The sequence below is a fragment of the Narcine bancroftii genome, unplaced genomic scaffold, assembly GCF_036971445.1.
Source record: "Narcine bancroftii isolate sNarBan1 unplaced genomic scaffold, sNarBan1.hap1 Scaffold_240, whole genome shotgun sequence".
Taxonomy (NCBI): Eukaryota; Metazoa; Chordata; class Chondrichthyes; order Torpediniformes; family Narcinidae; genus Narcine; species Narcine bancroftii.
Genome location: NW_027211975.1, coordinates 176,309 through 193,098, shown reverse-complemented (window position 1 = coordinate 193,098; position 16,790 = coordinate 176,309). Strand labels below are relative to the sequence as shown.

At 46.1% G+C, this 16,790-nt stretch overlaps 1 protein-coding gene across 5 annotated transcripts in view; it reads right to left on the bottom strand.

Moving 5' to 3' along the window:
* Positions 1-16,790, bottom strand: part of LOC138750718 (beta-1,4 N-acetylgalactosaminyltransferase 1-like) — an 80,360-nt gene extending 63,570 nt beyond the window's left edge. For 3 of the 5 annotated variants that reach the window (XM_069912819.1, XM_069912822.1, XM_069912824.1), the window contains exon 1: positions 16,665-16,790. The gene's annotated coding sequence lies outside the window, so the exon portion shown is untranslated. Of the gene's footprint in view, positions 1-4,950; positions 5,046-16,664 lie in introns of those variants that run through there. The other 2 variants (XM_069912826.1, XM_069912821.1) reach the window with 2 other exon arrangements.

The following is a 16,790-nucleotide window of genomic DNA, read 5'->3' as shown; positions in this document are numbered from 1 at the left end:
GTGGGGTTTTTGCAAGACATGAGTCATATCCTTTCTTTGGAGTTTCAGTTGGAAAAGAGAGAGAGTTGAGTTAATAGCTCAGTCTGTCAGTGTTTGGAACACTGACAAGTAACTGAGAAGTGTAATCCAGGGAAAATTGTTTGAAACTGATGAAAGCAAGTTCCAAAGCAGTAGATGAATGGAAGTGCTATCTGTCTGATATTTCTCTTGAAATAGAGGAAGGAATGGAACTCTGTGGTAGCTGGAAGAAAGAGGTTACCATCTAGAAGACCCTGATGGGGCAAGTTTCATCAGTGAGACCCTGGGGTGACTACTGGTGGTATCTTAGTTGTGGAAATCCTGGAGCAACAAATATCTCTCTCTGCAAACCCTACAAGAACCTTCCTGAGCGGTAAACATTCACCAAGCCTGGTGAACTTTATACATGTTAAATTCTGTGCACAGTATAGTGATTGCCTGCAACCAGAGAACTTGGAAGAAGAAGTGAGATTGAACTGTGAACCAAAGAACTTTTCTTAAATTTTCTTAGAATTAGAAGGGGATAATTTGGGTTAGTATAGAGTATAGTATAAGAATAGTTACCATATAACCATTTATGGAGCGGAAACAGGCCATGTGGCCTTTCGAGTCCGCACCGGTTCACTGATTTTGTGCGCCCTCTTTCATGCTGAAATTCTTGATTCAACAATCTGTCCACATTCTTGTCGCAAGGTCATTCACTGCTTGGGGCTCCACAGGATTGTGAATCACAAAATGGAGGCTACATGTACATACCCAATATCACATCTTTCGTGTTATCCTCACCTCCACTGTGGCTACCAGGTGGAAGAATCATTTAAGGACTGATCGGTTCCTCTATACACAGCTTTGCAAACATGTGGTATTCATCTCTCATCAGGAAACCCACTGCTTAGCACGTTAAAGTTTGATTCTATTTTCATGTTTGAAGTTGATTAAAATAACTTTTGTTTTGAAAGCCACTTGTTTTGGTGAATGACTACTGCTGCTGGGCTTTGGGGTCCTTTTGGGCTGTAACAATACCTACATGTCGTTTTTCTGTATATGTTTTATGTCTGCATGCATGCTTTTCACTCTTTTGCACTGTGGACTGTAGAACGCCATTTCGTCAGGTTTTGCTGGTACAATCGGGTGACAAATAGACCAACTTAAACATTACGTGGAGGAAAGGTATGTTTTATGCTTGAACCCTCTGTGTAGTATCGTGCTCAATCCTGGGATCCCAGACCCAGGCAGGATATGTAGCCCCTCAGCAAGGCCAAACTCTGTGTAAAAACACGATGCTGGAGAAACTCAGCAGGTCAAACTTTATATGGCAAAGATACATAACCAATGTTTTGGGCTTGAGCCCTTCATCAAGGTATGAACAAAATGTGGGGAGGCACTCAAACAAAATAATGGGGGGGGGGAGAGTGGTGAGAGGGGCCTGGGGAGGGGAATGGGCCTATAGGCTGGAGGTAATGTGGACAAGGGAGGGAGGGCACACCAGTGAGGAAACAGCACTGTGGGCATGTCTGGCCATGTCCTCACTGAGCTGGGCAGGCTGGCCCGCCTTCTGTACCTGTAGCCCCTCCCCATAATATCCCCTAATAAAGTCTGAAAGCCCTAGCCTCCTCCCTCATACCTGCCTTGGACATGAGCCAGGAGCATGTAGAGGCACGTCAGCATCTTCTGATCTTGCTTCATATCTGTGAGTGGTCACTGATGAGCAACCAGCAGATGGGGGAAGGGGGGGTGGCTCTGTGATTAGAGAGGGAAGGGGGTGGAGAGCTGGAGGAAAAAAGACATAGGGATGGGAAAGAGAGGGGAGGGGGCGGGGGGAGTGGGCTGGCAGAAACCAGAAAAGTCAGTGTTAATGCCATCAGGCTGGAGAGTGCCCAGATGGAAAATTAGGTGTTCTTCCTCCAATTTAGGTGATTTGGGTTTGATGCTGTGAAGCCATGGACAGGCATATCAAGACAGAAGTGGGGTGCAGAATTGAAATGGGTGGCTACTGGGAGATCCCTGTCGCTGATGCGGACAGACTGAAGGTGCTCAGTGAAGCAATCTCCCAGTCTGCGTCCTGTCTCTCTCATGTAGAGAAGGCTACAACGTGAACACCACCGGATGCAGTAGATGACTCTGTCACAGACTGGACAAGTGCTTAACTGACTGAAATGCTACTTTCTGTTTTCATAAAAAAAAACCTCCTGTGACAAACTTTCACCCAAAGAATCGATCAGCCGAACCTTCTCTAAATTGCAAGTATAAATAAAGAGATGAAACTACAAAATTACTGAATCTCTAAATTTTAAAATCAGATTCCCCAGAAGTATGTGTCCATTTACACTCGCCAACTGACCTGAAACACATTGTTCAAACTCTGACTTTGAATGAACCAAGACAGCAAAAAATCCTTCAGAGATTTATTGCACAGAAATATCACTGCATTCAACATGTTTAAGGATTCTTTCGACAGACAAGCCAGTTTAGTGGATTGTTTAACAGCAGCAGCAAGACAGACACAGCATGCATGCCAGGTTCATTTACAGATGGTCATTCTGTGGTGATGTTCGTCACTTGTGGCAAGGTTGCATAGAATTTACAGAAGAGAAACAAATCAATCCTCTGGAAAAGATGTACGCTGTTGATCGCAACCTATGTAAAGTCTCCTCACATTGCTCATTCCAGCCATGCAGTATAGAGTTTATTTAAACCCCTTCTTAAATGAATCTTGGTGGATGATGTCCTTTTTTTTTCCCTGTGATCGCACTTTTCACATTCTCAACACTTTTTATTTAAAGGAAATTTTCCAGAAATTCCAATCATTTAAGAAACAACAGGAAAATGTTCGTGTTTTACTGTCATTCTCCTGTTTAGACCCGAGAGGTTCATTGAAGGGGTGACCGTCTGTGCCTGTCCGCACTCCTGCACTGTCTACTGCAGGGGGCGACCTATTGTACTTGCAGGGATGTTACCTGGGAGACTGGATCCATCTACTCCCTGTCAATCACTGGCCCCACATAAAGGCACACGCTGGCCCTTGAGCAGGAGCAGAGCACTTGGAGCCAGAAAGGATACTGAACCTTGTGTGCTAGTTTTAAGCTAATTAAAGCCTATTGTTGTTTGTGCTCCCTGCAGCTCATCATAATTTAATTAGCTTAATTTTAAAAAACCATGGAGAAGTTTCTCAGCACAAAGAAGCTGGATATCAACCCCCCATCGAGATCTGGAAGCATGTGATCGGGGCAATCATCCCCACTCTGGCTGAGGTCATCAACTTAGACCAGAAGAAACTCATGGTACTGTGCATGAAACTGGTCCCGTTTGTATTCCAGGAAATCTGTGACTACATGGAGTGTGAACTGGTGATGGCCATCCTGGAAAGCATCTACCAGGCCACAGTGAATGTACTCTACTTCAGGAACCTACTTAGCACTAGGTTACAACAGTCAGACGAAAACGTAGATGCTTACCTTGGGCATTGCGTGAACTGGCGTTCCGTGCATGGCTGAGACCAGGATAACTGCTGGGGAAGTGGAATGACTCATCCGGGATACACATGTGCAAGGTCTGCGATTGAGGACAACCCGACAGAGACTGCTAGAAGAAAGCAATGTTTCCCTCACAACGGTCATTGATGTGGCCTGTTCCCTGGAAGCTGCAGCCTACCATGCAGAAGACTTCGATGCTCGCCTGCCACTCCCTTCAGCTTGGCCGATGCAGATGACTGCCACCGCTGCAGAGGGCCCCTTCTGTGGACAAGCAATCGCTGCTGCCATTGCAGGTCTCGGTGTGAGTCCCACAGATGCTCCCGGAAGAACTGCTCTGCAAGGAACTCTCACTGCTCCCGACATAGTAAGAAAGGCTACTTTGCCAATGTTTACCTCTCCAAAACTGCCAGGAGCACTGTGGCCCTCTGCAACCAGCTGGAAGACGCCCCCCTCGACCATCCGGGTGCCTCCACGTGCGAGTATCAGGCAGTGCCATTGCTCCACCCATCACTTCCACCTGCACTGGTGATGTCACTTATGGACTGGTTGTCGAACCATGCCATTGCCATGTGCTCCCCATGGGCACCACCATCTTAGACCAGCTGACCTGCACCCACATCGAACACGTCACTTCCAACCCGCCAATGCGGTCAACATGCGCGCATACAGCCAACCACGGACTGCACACTTGTCACCTCCCATGCCATACAGATGATGATGTCTCCAACATCCTAGCTCATCAGGACTACACTGACAAACAGCTACTCACCACTGCCAGCTAGAAGCAGTGACTTGGATCACAAGTCAGTCCAAGTGTCCACCATGCTGTTGGACAACATCCCCACAGATTTAGGTGCTCAACGATGGACTTTGCTGTCAATGGTAAGGTAAAAAAAAAACCTGTTCAATAGCGGTAGTACTGAAAGCTTTGTGCACCCACACGTGGTCCGAACGCTGGGGCTCAATGTATGCCCAGAGAACTTTTCCATCATCTTTGCGGCCCAGGACCACTCCATCACAGACTGCAAGCACATTGCTACCAAGAGCAGACATTACTGTGCAGCTGACAGGGTCTTCATCAAGGATGAGGTGCAACAGTTTCTGGCAGAAGGGGTAATAGACCCCAGCACTAGCCCCTGGCAGTAAACAGAGGATGGTCATAGACTATAGTCAGACCATCAACTGGTACACCCAGCTTGACGCCATCCCACTACCCCGTATTGCTGACATGGTCAATGAGATACACCAGTACAGGGTTTTCTCCACCATTGACCTAATGTCAGCCTATCAGAAGCTCCCCATCCATGCCCGGTATAAGCCCTATACTGCCTTTGAGGCTGACAGGCACCTTTACAAGTTCCGCCCGGTCCCTTTTGGGATCACAAATGGAGTCTCCGTGTTTCAGAGGGAGATGGACCACATGGTAGTCCGACATAACCTCGGAGCGACCTTCCCTTACCTGGACAATGTCACTCTCTGTGGCCATGACCAGCAGGACCACGATGTTAATCTGGAGAAGATCCTCTGGATAGCAGAGGCATTAAATTTCACCTATAATAGGGAGAAATGCCTGTTCAGCACCACCTGCCTCGCCATCCTTGGGTGCATCGTAGAACATGGTGTTATTGGTCCCAACCCCAAATGCATGCACCCCCTGTTGGAACTCCCACTCCCCCAGACCCTCAAGGCCCTGCACAGGTGCCTGGGGCTATTTTCTTACTATTCCCAGGGGTTCCCTGGTTCTCAGATAAGGTCTGCCCACTGGCCCAAGCAATCTCCTTTCCCCTCCCTGCTGAGGCGCAAATGGCCTTCGCCCACATCAGAAAGGATATTGTGACAGATTATGTTGTGTTTGTATTGCATATAGATAGGTTTTTGGGCCAGGTTTTTTAGTGTAGGTCACATACAAATACATTAAAAACAGATCTCATTTAAAATACTGGAGATCTGCTCAAGCCAGACAGGGTGGCTCCTGGGGGCCTTTGCAAAAACTTTGGGGAATGCCCAAGAGACTTCACTAATGGATTGTTGTTTAGAAAAGCAACAGATGAAAGAGATCGGAGGAGTAGTTCGGAGCCGCAGGCTGTCTGGAGTGCAGCCTGCTGTTTTAAGAGGGTCATGTGGTTTTGGAAGCAGAGAGAGATTTCAGTTCTGCCGTGCTACAGTTCAGCAGCAGCAGCTGGAACTGGAACAGGACAAGCTGGCAAGCTTGTGGAAAAACCCCATTTGGGATATGGATTGTGAGTGCATGGTTCAGCCTGGTCAAAGCCCTTGTGGTTTATACAAGAGGAGAGGACTGACCACCTAATGTTTCACTTGAAATATGAGAAACAAAAAGGAACTCAGTGGTAACCTGAAAGAAGGAGGTTATCATCTGGAGAACCCTGATGGGGAAAGTTTCTTCAGCAAGACACTGAAGTGGTTGATTAAAAGGAATCAGTTTGTGTCCAGGAATAACAAATCTCTCTCTGAAAACAGACAAGAACCTTCCTAAGCAGAAACCATTTACTTTTCAAGGACCAAAGCCTGGTGAATTTCATAAATGTTAAATTCTGTGCATAGTATAAAAATTCCCTACAACCAGTGAACTTGGAGAAATGAGAAGTGAGATTGGACTATGAATCAGGAACTTTTCTAAATTTACACACACATTAAATTAGAAGGGGGTTAAGTTCATGGTGACAAGTTCAAGTGTGATTCTGTTTTCATAGTTAAAGATAAATGTTTAAGTAAGCATTTGTCTTGGTGAATATCTATTGCTGCTGGGTTTTGGGGTCCTCTGGGCTTGTACCAATATCGCCAATGCCACAATGTATGCCATAGATGAAAACACCCCATTTCAAGTGGAGTATGATGCCTCTACATTGCCCTCACTGGCACCCTCAACCAAGGGGGCGGACCCATGGCATTTTTCTCCTGAACCCTCCATGGCTCAGAGCTCGGGCACTCCTCCATCGAAAAAGAGGCCCAGGTGATCGTGGAAGCAGTCCGCCATTGGAAGGTGGTTCACTCTCCTCACCAACCAACGCACAGTGGCTTTCATGTTTAGCACCAGCCACAGAGGCAAGATCAAAAATTACAAGCTACAACCCCGGGTCAACGGACAGGTAGAGCGGGAGAATGGGGTAATTTGGAAGCCAGTCCTCCTGGCCTTTAGGTCAAAGGGATGGTCCATCAACTACTGACAGGAAGCCATTCCCGAGGCACTCCATGTTATATGGTCACTCTTATGTAGGCTACCAAGCAGACTCTTCATGAACGCCTCTTTTCCATCCTCATGAAATCAGTGATGGGGAGGTCTCACTGCCTACGTGCTGTACCCCAATAGATGTGAGGACACCATCTCAACTTGGGACCTGGCACCAGTGAGCCCAGCCCATCCCCCATCCCAGGAACCCCTGGCACCTCTAGGACACACCCTGGAGCCAACATCCTCCCCCCGCCCACCATAAACCATGGGTCCCTGCTGCCTGTGGACCCACCCGACCTACAACCCCTCCCTGCCATGCAACACCCCACCCATACCACCAGGTGCCCTGACTATCTTTGACCCAGCCAAACTTTAGGCGGCCCCGTCTGCACCAACCATTGACCAAGAGCCTGTCCTGTGATTGGCGACCACCAGATCATCTGAGTTTGTAAACTTTGTAATATGTATTTTTCTCTCCCAATGACTGTATCTAGCAGACACCCGGCACAACAATGTTGGTGGACTTTGTTTTTTTTTCCCCCTCCCCTCCAACCTGAGACTCACTTTAAGAAGGGGGATGAATATGGTACTTGTAGCCTGTTTGTCTCTAGTCCATTCATTTCACAACATCATTTCAATTAACACCTACTTGTGAAATGTGCTTAGCATTCTCTGTTCTGCAATGTTACTGAAAATGAATTCTTCTGTCTTTCAAATAAGATCTGTTTTAAAATGTGTGTATGTATGTAACCTACTAATCTGATCAAAATTCTCCCAAATATGTATAAACCATTACATTGTTTATACCCTAAAGTCCTGACCAATGCCCATGTTACGAAAACGGATTGCTATTCATTATCACATTACTTCTTGTGGGAGCTTGCTGAATGCAAATTGATTCCTTGTGTTCCCTACATTATACTTCAAAGGTATTTTGTTGGCCTTTCAATGCTCTAGGACACCCTTTAAACAAGATGCAAAGGGTATTACACAAATGTAGTCAACATTTAAGTTTTAAACTTCTTTGATTCATAGCTTAAGCTAAATTGTAATGGAATATTTGTCCTAGTGTTTAAATCCAAATATTACTTACCTACACAGCTTAATCCAGCAATGAATGACTAAATAAAGATGATCTGGACTTTTACCTCATTGATGATAGTGCGAGACAGTGTTGTGCAATTGGGCAATGATGCTTCTTCCCATTTATCAGTGAATATGTTTCTAAAACAATCATTCATATCCTGTGAGGTCATTCGGATTGAGCTGAGTCTTTGATGGATATGAGAGCTTCCTTTCAGCAACGGTTTATAGATGACCATAGGAAATGTTGCATTTTCAAAAGTTGTCCAGGTACCTGTACAAACTGTCAAGCTGTGATTGATTACTAATGAGAGTGGCCTTTGATGCCAAACAACATTGATGATTGGAGCTCATCCTCACTTAATAATATCAATACTATAGTGGAAATAAGGTATAAAAATAAGGCAAGTTGCTGTTCCATCATTGCCTTCTCATGTTAATATGTATTATAGGCTTGCATGAAGAGTTTTAAAAACTAGAGTGAAGCAGCAACATTGGACATTTAACAATATCCACTACAGACAACCAAGCAGTGTGGATCACATAGAGAAGGAGATTCTCAATCAGACCAGACTGATCACATTGGATGGAAATTATTGCATGGAGTTTCTATTTTCCTTCTTGACATGGCTGAAGCAGCATTTATAAGTGAAACTTGAAGCCTCTAACCCACTATATAAAGCACTCTAAGCAACTGGACTTCCTGAGAAGACTGAGGTGGGCAAGGGTACCGGTCACCATCCTGTCAACTTTATACAGGAGTTCTCTCAAGTGTGTCCTGGCCAGTTGCATTACAGTGTGCTACAGTTGATGTAGAACATCAGATCAGGACCTCAGGACCATAAGGGTGGCAGAGGGGTTAACTGGAGTATCCCTCTCCTCGACCAATGGGATTTACCGGGATTGTTGTCTAAAGAGGCCTCGCAAAATCGTTCAGGGCCCCTACCACCCATATGCAGCATCTTTCAGCTACTCCCATCGGGTAAAAGATACAGGGGTATCAGAGCCAGAGTCACCTGACTGAGAAACAACTTCTTCCCATGGGCACTGAGACAGGTGAATGGCTGATGAACTGCTCATACAAACCTCCGTGACTATTTAAGAATACTTTACTATTTAAGAATACTATTAATTGTAAGAAGGTCATTGATTTTAAGTGGGCAGATGTTGGAATAAAATATTTAGGTATTCAGGTGGAAGGTGAATTAGAAAATGTATTTAAATTAAATTATTCCCACTTTTACCACGGTTTCATCCCGGGGGCGGCCTGCATCATGCGGCCATTGTTCGCACTGATCGCCACCAAGAACAAAACCATGGAATGGACGGAAGAGGCCGAGAACACTTTCAGCGCGATGAAAGACGCCCTGGCAAGCACCACCCTACCACCCCACCCACAGCCTGATGCCCACACTGCACTCTCAGTGGACACTTCAGCCATGGCCGTTGGGGGCATTCTGGTGCAACCAATCAATGGCCAGTGGCGCCCACTTGCGTTTTTCAGCAAGTACCTCCGACCCGGGAACTAAAATACAACGCCTTCAACAGGGAACATCTGGCCCTGTACCTGGCCATCAGACACTTCCAGTACTTCCTAGAGGGCAGGCCATTCACCGTTTTCTCTGACCACAAACTGCTCACTCAGGCCCTTGCAATGTCAAAGGATCCCTGGTCGGCACGTCAGCAGCATTATCTGTCCTACGACATCGAGCGGGTAAGGACAGTGTCATTGCAGATGTACTCTCAAGGCCCACCATCCATAGCCTCGCCCCTGGCCTGGACTACACCCTGCTTGCGCAGGCGCAGAAGGAGGATGCAGACATACAAGCTTTCCACACCACCATCAAGGGTCTCCGGCTCCAGGACCGCCAACTGCCAGACAGCTCTGACCCGCTGCTCTGCAACATCTCCACCGGCTCGCCGTTCCTGGTAGTCCCACCACAATGGAGATCGCAGGCCTTCAGCCTGGTCCATGACTTGGCTCACCCCTCGGTCAAGGTCTCAGTCCGCATGGTGGCGGAACAGTTCGTGTGGCATGGCCTCAAGAAACAGGTAGCCTAAATCGTGAGAAACTGCATGCAGTGCCAGATCTCCAAAGTCCAGCGCCATGTAAAGGCCCCAGTACAGCAGTTTGACTCCACGGCCAAGAGGTTCGAACTCATCAACATCGTGGACCCCTTGCTGGAGTCCAGGGATGCCCGCTGTTTGTTGACAGTGGTCGACCACGTGATGAGGTGGCCGGAAGCCATCCCGCTGAGAGACACTTCCGCCGAGTCCTGCGCCAGGAACCTACTTGCCCACTGGATCGCTGGGTTCAGAGTCCTGGCACACATAATGAACGACAGGGGCACCCTCTGGTCACAGCTGGCAAATCTTTTGGGGATCAAGCTTCATCACACCACCGCATACCATCCACAAGCCAATGGCCTAGTGAAGCACTTCCACTGGCTCCTAAAGTCAGCCCTCATTGCTCACCTCACTGGCCCCAACTGGATGGACGAATTGCCCCGAGTCCTGCTCGGCATCAAAACAGCTCCGAAAGAAGACCTACAGGTATCGTTGGTGGAGTTGGTCTATGGCACACCACTGTCACTACCCGGGGAGTTCTTCAGCCTGAGTATTGGTTCCGCGACAGAGAATCAGACCTTGCTGGCAGACTTGCGGAGTATGCTCGCCTGATTAGCACCCCCACCACCGATCCACCACGGTAGCCTCCCGTCCTGCATCCCCAATTTCACCCACACACCTCACCCCTACAAAGGCCCCTACAAAGGCCCCTACAAAGTCCTGCAACGCTTAGGCAAGACATTCAACCTAGACATCAGCGGCAAGGAGTAGATATTCACAGTCGACAGACTCAAGGTGGCACACCTGGATCTTAGCCAGCCAGTACTGATGGCCCAGTCGAAACAACGAGGTCGCACACCCAAGCATCGAGACACATAAACCAGTGCTGGGGGAGGGGGGGGGGGGGAGTTGTGTGGCAGCGCACATCATATAATTATAACCATATAACTGTTTACGGTGTGGAAACTGGCCATGTCGGCCCTTCAAGTCCATGCCAGTTCACTTGAACAACTCCAATAGCTTCCCCCTCTTACTCTCCGCCCATAACCCTCCAACCCCTCACATCCATGTACACAACCAACCTTCTCTTAAATGACAGAAAGGACCCTGCCGCAACTATCTCTTTTGGAAGATCATTCCATTCTACCACCACTCTCTGAGTGCAAAAGCATCCTTTAATATTTCACCTAATGTTTTGCCCCTTTACCCTTAACTTATGCGCTCTTGTTCCAACCTCCCCTGCCTTCGGGGGAAAGAGTCTATTTACGTCTACTCTATCTATTCCCTTCATAATTTTAAATACCTCTATCAAATCCCCTCTCAGCCATCTACATTCCTTGGAGCTGAGACTGTAGTTGGTGTTGAGTTCATGATTATACAAGGGAAAAAATATTGCAGTAGTTTCCCGTTGCCTTCTTCAGACCACAGTGTCCATCTTTTCTTCTCTTTCTTTCTTTGGCTTGGCTTGGCGGACGAAGATTTATGGAGGGGTAATGTCCACGTCAGCTGCAGGCTCGTTTGTGGCTGACAAGTCCGATGTGGGACAGGCAGACATGGTTGCAGTGGTTGCAAGGGAAAATTGGTTGGTTGGGGATGGGTGTTGGGTTTTTCCTCCTTTGTCTTTTGTCAGTGAGGTGGGCTCTGCGGTCTTCTTCAAAGGAGGTTGCTGCCCGCCGAACTGTGAGGCTCCAGCCCGCCGAACTGTGAGGCTCCAAGATGCACGGTTTGAGGCGATATCAGCCCACTGGCGGTGGTCAATGTGGCAGGCACCAAGAGATTTCTTTAGGCAGTCCTTGTACCTCTTCTTTGGTGCACCTCTGTCACGGTGGCCAGTGGAGAGCTCGCCATATAACACGATCTTGGGAAGGCGATGGTCCTCCATTCTAGAGACGTGACCTACCCAGCGCAGTTGGATCTTCAGCAGCGTGGATTCGATGCTGTCGGCTTCTGCCATCTCGAGTACTTCGATGTTAGGGATGAAGTCGCTCCAATGAATGTTGAGGATGGAGCGGAGACAACGCTGGTGGAAGCGTTCTAGGAGCCGTAGGTGATGCTGGTAGAGGACCCATGATTCGGAGCCAAACAGGAGTGTGGGTATGACAACGGCTCTGTATACGCTAATCTTTGTGAGGTTTTTCAGTTGGTTGTTTTTCCAGACTCTTTTGTGTAGTCTTCTAAAGGCGCTATTTGCCTTGGCGAGTCTGTTGTCTATCTTATTGTCGATCCTTGCAGTGTCCATATTGGACAGGTAACTCTGGCCACTGATCAGCAGATCGATCCTCCCACCGTTTTTAGTTTTACAACTGTTAAGTTCCAATATGTCCTTGTGGTGAACCGGTCCCACTGTATCATCGCACTGGTGGCGTGAGAAGATGGCGCTGTTGGGGGACCTCCATGCCTCATGGTTTAGGCCAGGGCGCACGCCTCAGGCGAGTGTGGTGACATCACCGCTGATGCAGGGGCGGAGTTCACTCCGCAATTAAAGGGGAGCACGAGAAGTTTGAATAAACAGTTCATTGAAACCCCCAATGTGGTAGTGGTGTCTTTCATTCTGTGTAGCAGACACTACATCCCCATTATTAAAAAGAATAAAGGAATATTTGGAAAGATGGAATATGTTACCTATTACTTTAATAGGTAGAGTAAATTGAGTAAAGATTAATGTTTTTCCTAGAATACAATATCTTTTTCAATCGATCCCTATTCCAATTTCTCAAAAAAAATTTGAAGAATTAAATTTGTGGGTTAGGAAATTTTATGGAAAGGAAAGATGGCAAAAGATTTTTTGGAGAAATGAACTTGGAATTACGATGCCACAAGTACTCTGTGATTCGTAAAGGATTGCTTAAGGTGGTATGTGAGTGGGAAGGGATGGTTGAGAATCACTGCTCTAGACCCAATTGTTACTGAAATCTTTTACTTGAGAAAAATTGTCATTGGCCCATTTCCTTTTGAGTTATGAAATGGTGCACATAACGAGTCAATTAGGTACAATTAAAACAGTGGTTTTCAAACTTTTTCTTTCCACCCACATACCACCTTAAGCAATCCCTTACTAATCACAGAGCACCTTTGGCATAGGGAATACGTAAAGTGGTATGTGAGTGAAAAGAAAAGGATTGAGAACCACTGATTCAGGAGGTTTGCATTTCCCTAATTTTATGAATTATTATAAATCTGCCCAGTTGCATTTTGTTAATGTAATGTATGATTTAAATAAAATTCCAGCTTGGGTTCATATAGAATTTAGTAAAATATGGGAACCAAACCTACAAGATTTTATTTATAAATGGAATTTAAGGTTGTTAACAATGAATACAGAGACTCCCATATTGAAGCATTTAATTGAGGTTTGGAATAAGGTTGACAAAGAAATTGGGGAAAGAGGTTTATTGTCTGGAAAAATAACATTATTCCAGAAAAGATCAGATTCCATTTTCCATGGGAAATAATTTTTTTAAGATTTGGCAGTACCAAGGAATTAAGAAGATAGAAGCTGTTTTTGAAGCAGGGTAATTTATTTCTTTTAATAGAATGAAGGAGTTGTTCAAAATACCTGAAAATACTGGATTTTGTTATCAACAAGTTATGAAATTTTAACGTGAAAATTATGGTCAAGAGCTGATATTACTAGCAGAGATGGAATTAGAATTATTGTTATGCAAAGGAAATATGAACAAATTTATTTCAATGATATATAGGTTAATACAAAAGAAAGCTTGAAAAAATAGGGAAGTAGATTTGAATAAACAAATAGATGAACGAGTTTGGATTGGCATATATAGAGAAGATATGAAAAGTACAATAAATGTGAGATATAGAATGGTTCAATATAATTTTATTTATTGGTTATATTCAACTCCATATAAATTAAAACATTGAATCAAACTCTATCAGATTTATGTTTTAGATGTGGACATGAAATTGGTACATTTTTGCATTCTACTTGGCAGTGTCCTAAAGTCAAACCTTTTTGGCTAGAAATGGGTAAATTATTGGAATGATTAATTGGGATTAAATTCCCACATGATCCAATAATATTTTTACTGAGTGATGTTAAAGGTGTTGAATCTAAGTTGAAATTGAATATGTATCAAAAGAAGTTTGTTCAAATTGCTTTAGCAATAACAAGAAAATGTGTTGCCATAACTTGGAAGTCTGATACAGATTTGGGTGTAGAAAGATGGCATGCTGAAGTTCGGAGTTGTATACCACTTGATAAAATTACTTATAATTTAAGTGACAAATTCCATATATTTTGGAAGATATGGAGCCCATAATTGCAAAATATGGGTGTTAATATTTAAATAAAACTCTGACATTCCCTTTCTCCTCAAGATCTCAGTACGTTATAAGAGACTTTAAAGTAATAGGTGTCCCTGTGGAGGGTCTCTTGTCCCACTCATCTCTTTTTTTTCTTCTGTAGAGGATGGTGGGGAAGGAGTGGTATATGGGAAAGGGGGGGGGGGGGGGTCTTAACTTTTTTTCTTTTATATACCACATCTTTTTGTATTGTTTTGAATTATCTTTAATTATGTTTTATTGTGTGGTTTTAAAGTAATGAATAAAATTTTTAAATAATACTATTTATTTATTTTAATTTTGCATCTACATACTGTGCACAGGTATAGTTTGTCTATTTGCAGTGTTTTGCACTGAGGACTGGAGAATGCTGTTTTGTCAGGTTGTTCTTCTACCATTGGGCGAGAAATAAACTTGAATTTGAAATATATAGCCCATTCAGAGAGGGAGTTATGTACCCCTTTCTCATTTATATCGAGGCCAGAATGTGGTCCTTTGTTTGATACAGAATATCATATAAAAATAGGTCGTGCCAATGTAACATTATGATTCCCAGAATCCCTAAGGCCTTGTTTTTATGGCGGCTGAGTCCAAGGTCAGCAGTCGGCTTCTCCTCCTCTTCCTACTGACCATCAATACAGGTTGAGTGCTTAGCCCATTGCTCGATTCACTCTACACCCATGACTGTGTGGCTAGGTCACAATTTAAGCGCCTTCTACAAATCTGCCACGAGTCTTGGTTTGTCACAGAAGACTTGCAAATCTCTACAGCCGTACCTTAGAAACTATTCAGGAGATGGTTTTGTTCCCTTTCTGACAGACCTTTGGGATGTCATTAGAATGCAGTTATGGTCATTGGTTGGTCTTTTTAAAGCTCTCTACATTCACAAGTCAGCTGCAGATTCTTGGGCTTTATTTCGAGCACTGACCAGCAGGTCTGCTGCTTGGACTTGCGGAGACTTGAGATGGGACGGCTCCAGGCAGCAGAAAATAGGGGCTTCTCAGTCACATTCTTTATCACCGCCCTGCTCAAAACAGTCTTTCCATGCTGGAGCCTGCAAAGAGATTATCACCAGGAGGAGGGAAATTGGAATTCTATTTAAAGTGCAGTGGGTAACACTTGCGGCGGGTTGCAGAGGGTTGGAGGTTTCAATGTGAATTCCACTGGGTAGCTGACCCTGGGAAAACGAGAGTAGCCCATGGTCGCTCGCTGGGAGGGTTCATTCCGCGCCCCGAGTTCCCTCGGAGTTTCCGCGATCCCCCCACTCGCTCCCGAGAGGCTTTCGCTGCAAAAGCAGCCGAGCCAAGCTCCCGGGGTCTTCTTTCAAGAACAGAGGCTGGTTGATCAAGGACATTCCCCTGGGTGAGCTTGAAGTCCCAGCTGTGCAACGCCTGGAGACAAAAGCTTCCTCAGTGGTTGAACTGGCAGGGATCGCTGATTTCAGAGCCCACGGGTCCCTCCGCTGACGACTGCGAGCAGGTTGCGCTTCACACACACACGGACAGGTTCGGCGGCCCTTCAAGGGCTTCCTCGTTCACACGGGACAGGTCGAAGTATCCGGGCCCGATGAACGGCAGCGCTGAGAGCCCCTCTCCGGACGCGAGAAGGAGAAGCGCTCGGCTTTGTTCAGGGGAGTCTCTGAAGGACAAGCGCTGGGGATCTGGCGGCATCCTCTTCCGCAAGGCGCTGAGATGGAACCAAAGCTGCATTTCTAAACTGATGGGAAGTGGTTCTTTGCAAATGTTTTAGAAGCAGCAGGGCGAGCACGTGACAAGGAAGAGCGCTGGGAAGCGGCTCGGAGGCTGGACCGTCAGCACTGACAGGGTGGGCCGAAGGGCCTGCTTTCGTGGAGACTGACTCCAAGGCCAGCAAGTCGGCTCTGATCAGAAGAAACTGAGAGCCTTCCGGTCTCCTGGCCTGGGCCTTGTGAGATTCAGCACAGAAAAAAGCCCTCTTCCAAACTCCTCCACTTATCTCCCCAGCTCGTCCCGTTTGTCCCCATTTGTCCCTCTCAACCTTTCCTATCCATGAACCTGCCTAAATGATCTGACTGTGCACCCTCTGGCAGCTCCTTCCGCATACCTACCGTCCTCAGTGTGAAAACATGGCTCCTGGAGTCCCTTCAACTCTTCTTACCTCCTGCTTTCCTCTCCCTTCCCCTGGCGACCATTTCTGACACCACCCTCTTGAAGTCACAGGTTTCTTTCTCTTCATTCTTTATCTTCACTGCACAAAACACATTCTTTCAATGGGTGGAGGAAAGAAGTTGGTACTTGGAGTGGAATCTCAATTAAGTACATAATTAAAGATCATTCAAAACAGGTCTACCCTGCTTGACGAAACTTTCCTCAGCCAACAAGGCGCAAAGTGAAGAAGCGATTACCATTGACTTTTATGGGAACATCTTGGAGGGTCCCGGACTCAAACAATAACCCACCAAAGAACAGATACAACTTAAAACATACAGTAAAAGAAGGAACAATGTGATCAATATACCGCCCATATAAAATAGAAAATGACGTTTCACTTACCAGAATTGGGAAGACAGCGAGTTTTGACTCCCCCGCCGGTCACCCTATGACTGCCCCGCCAGTCACCCTATGACAGCCCCACCGGCCGTCCTGTGACTGCCCCGCCGCCCCGCCGGCCGTCCTGTG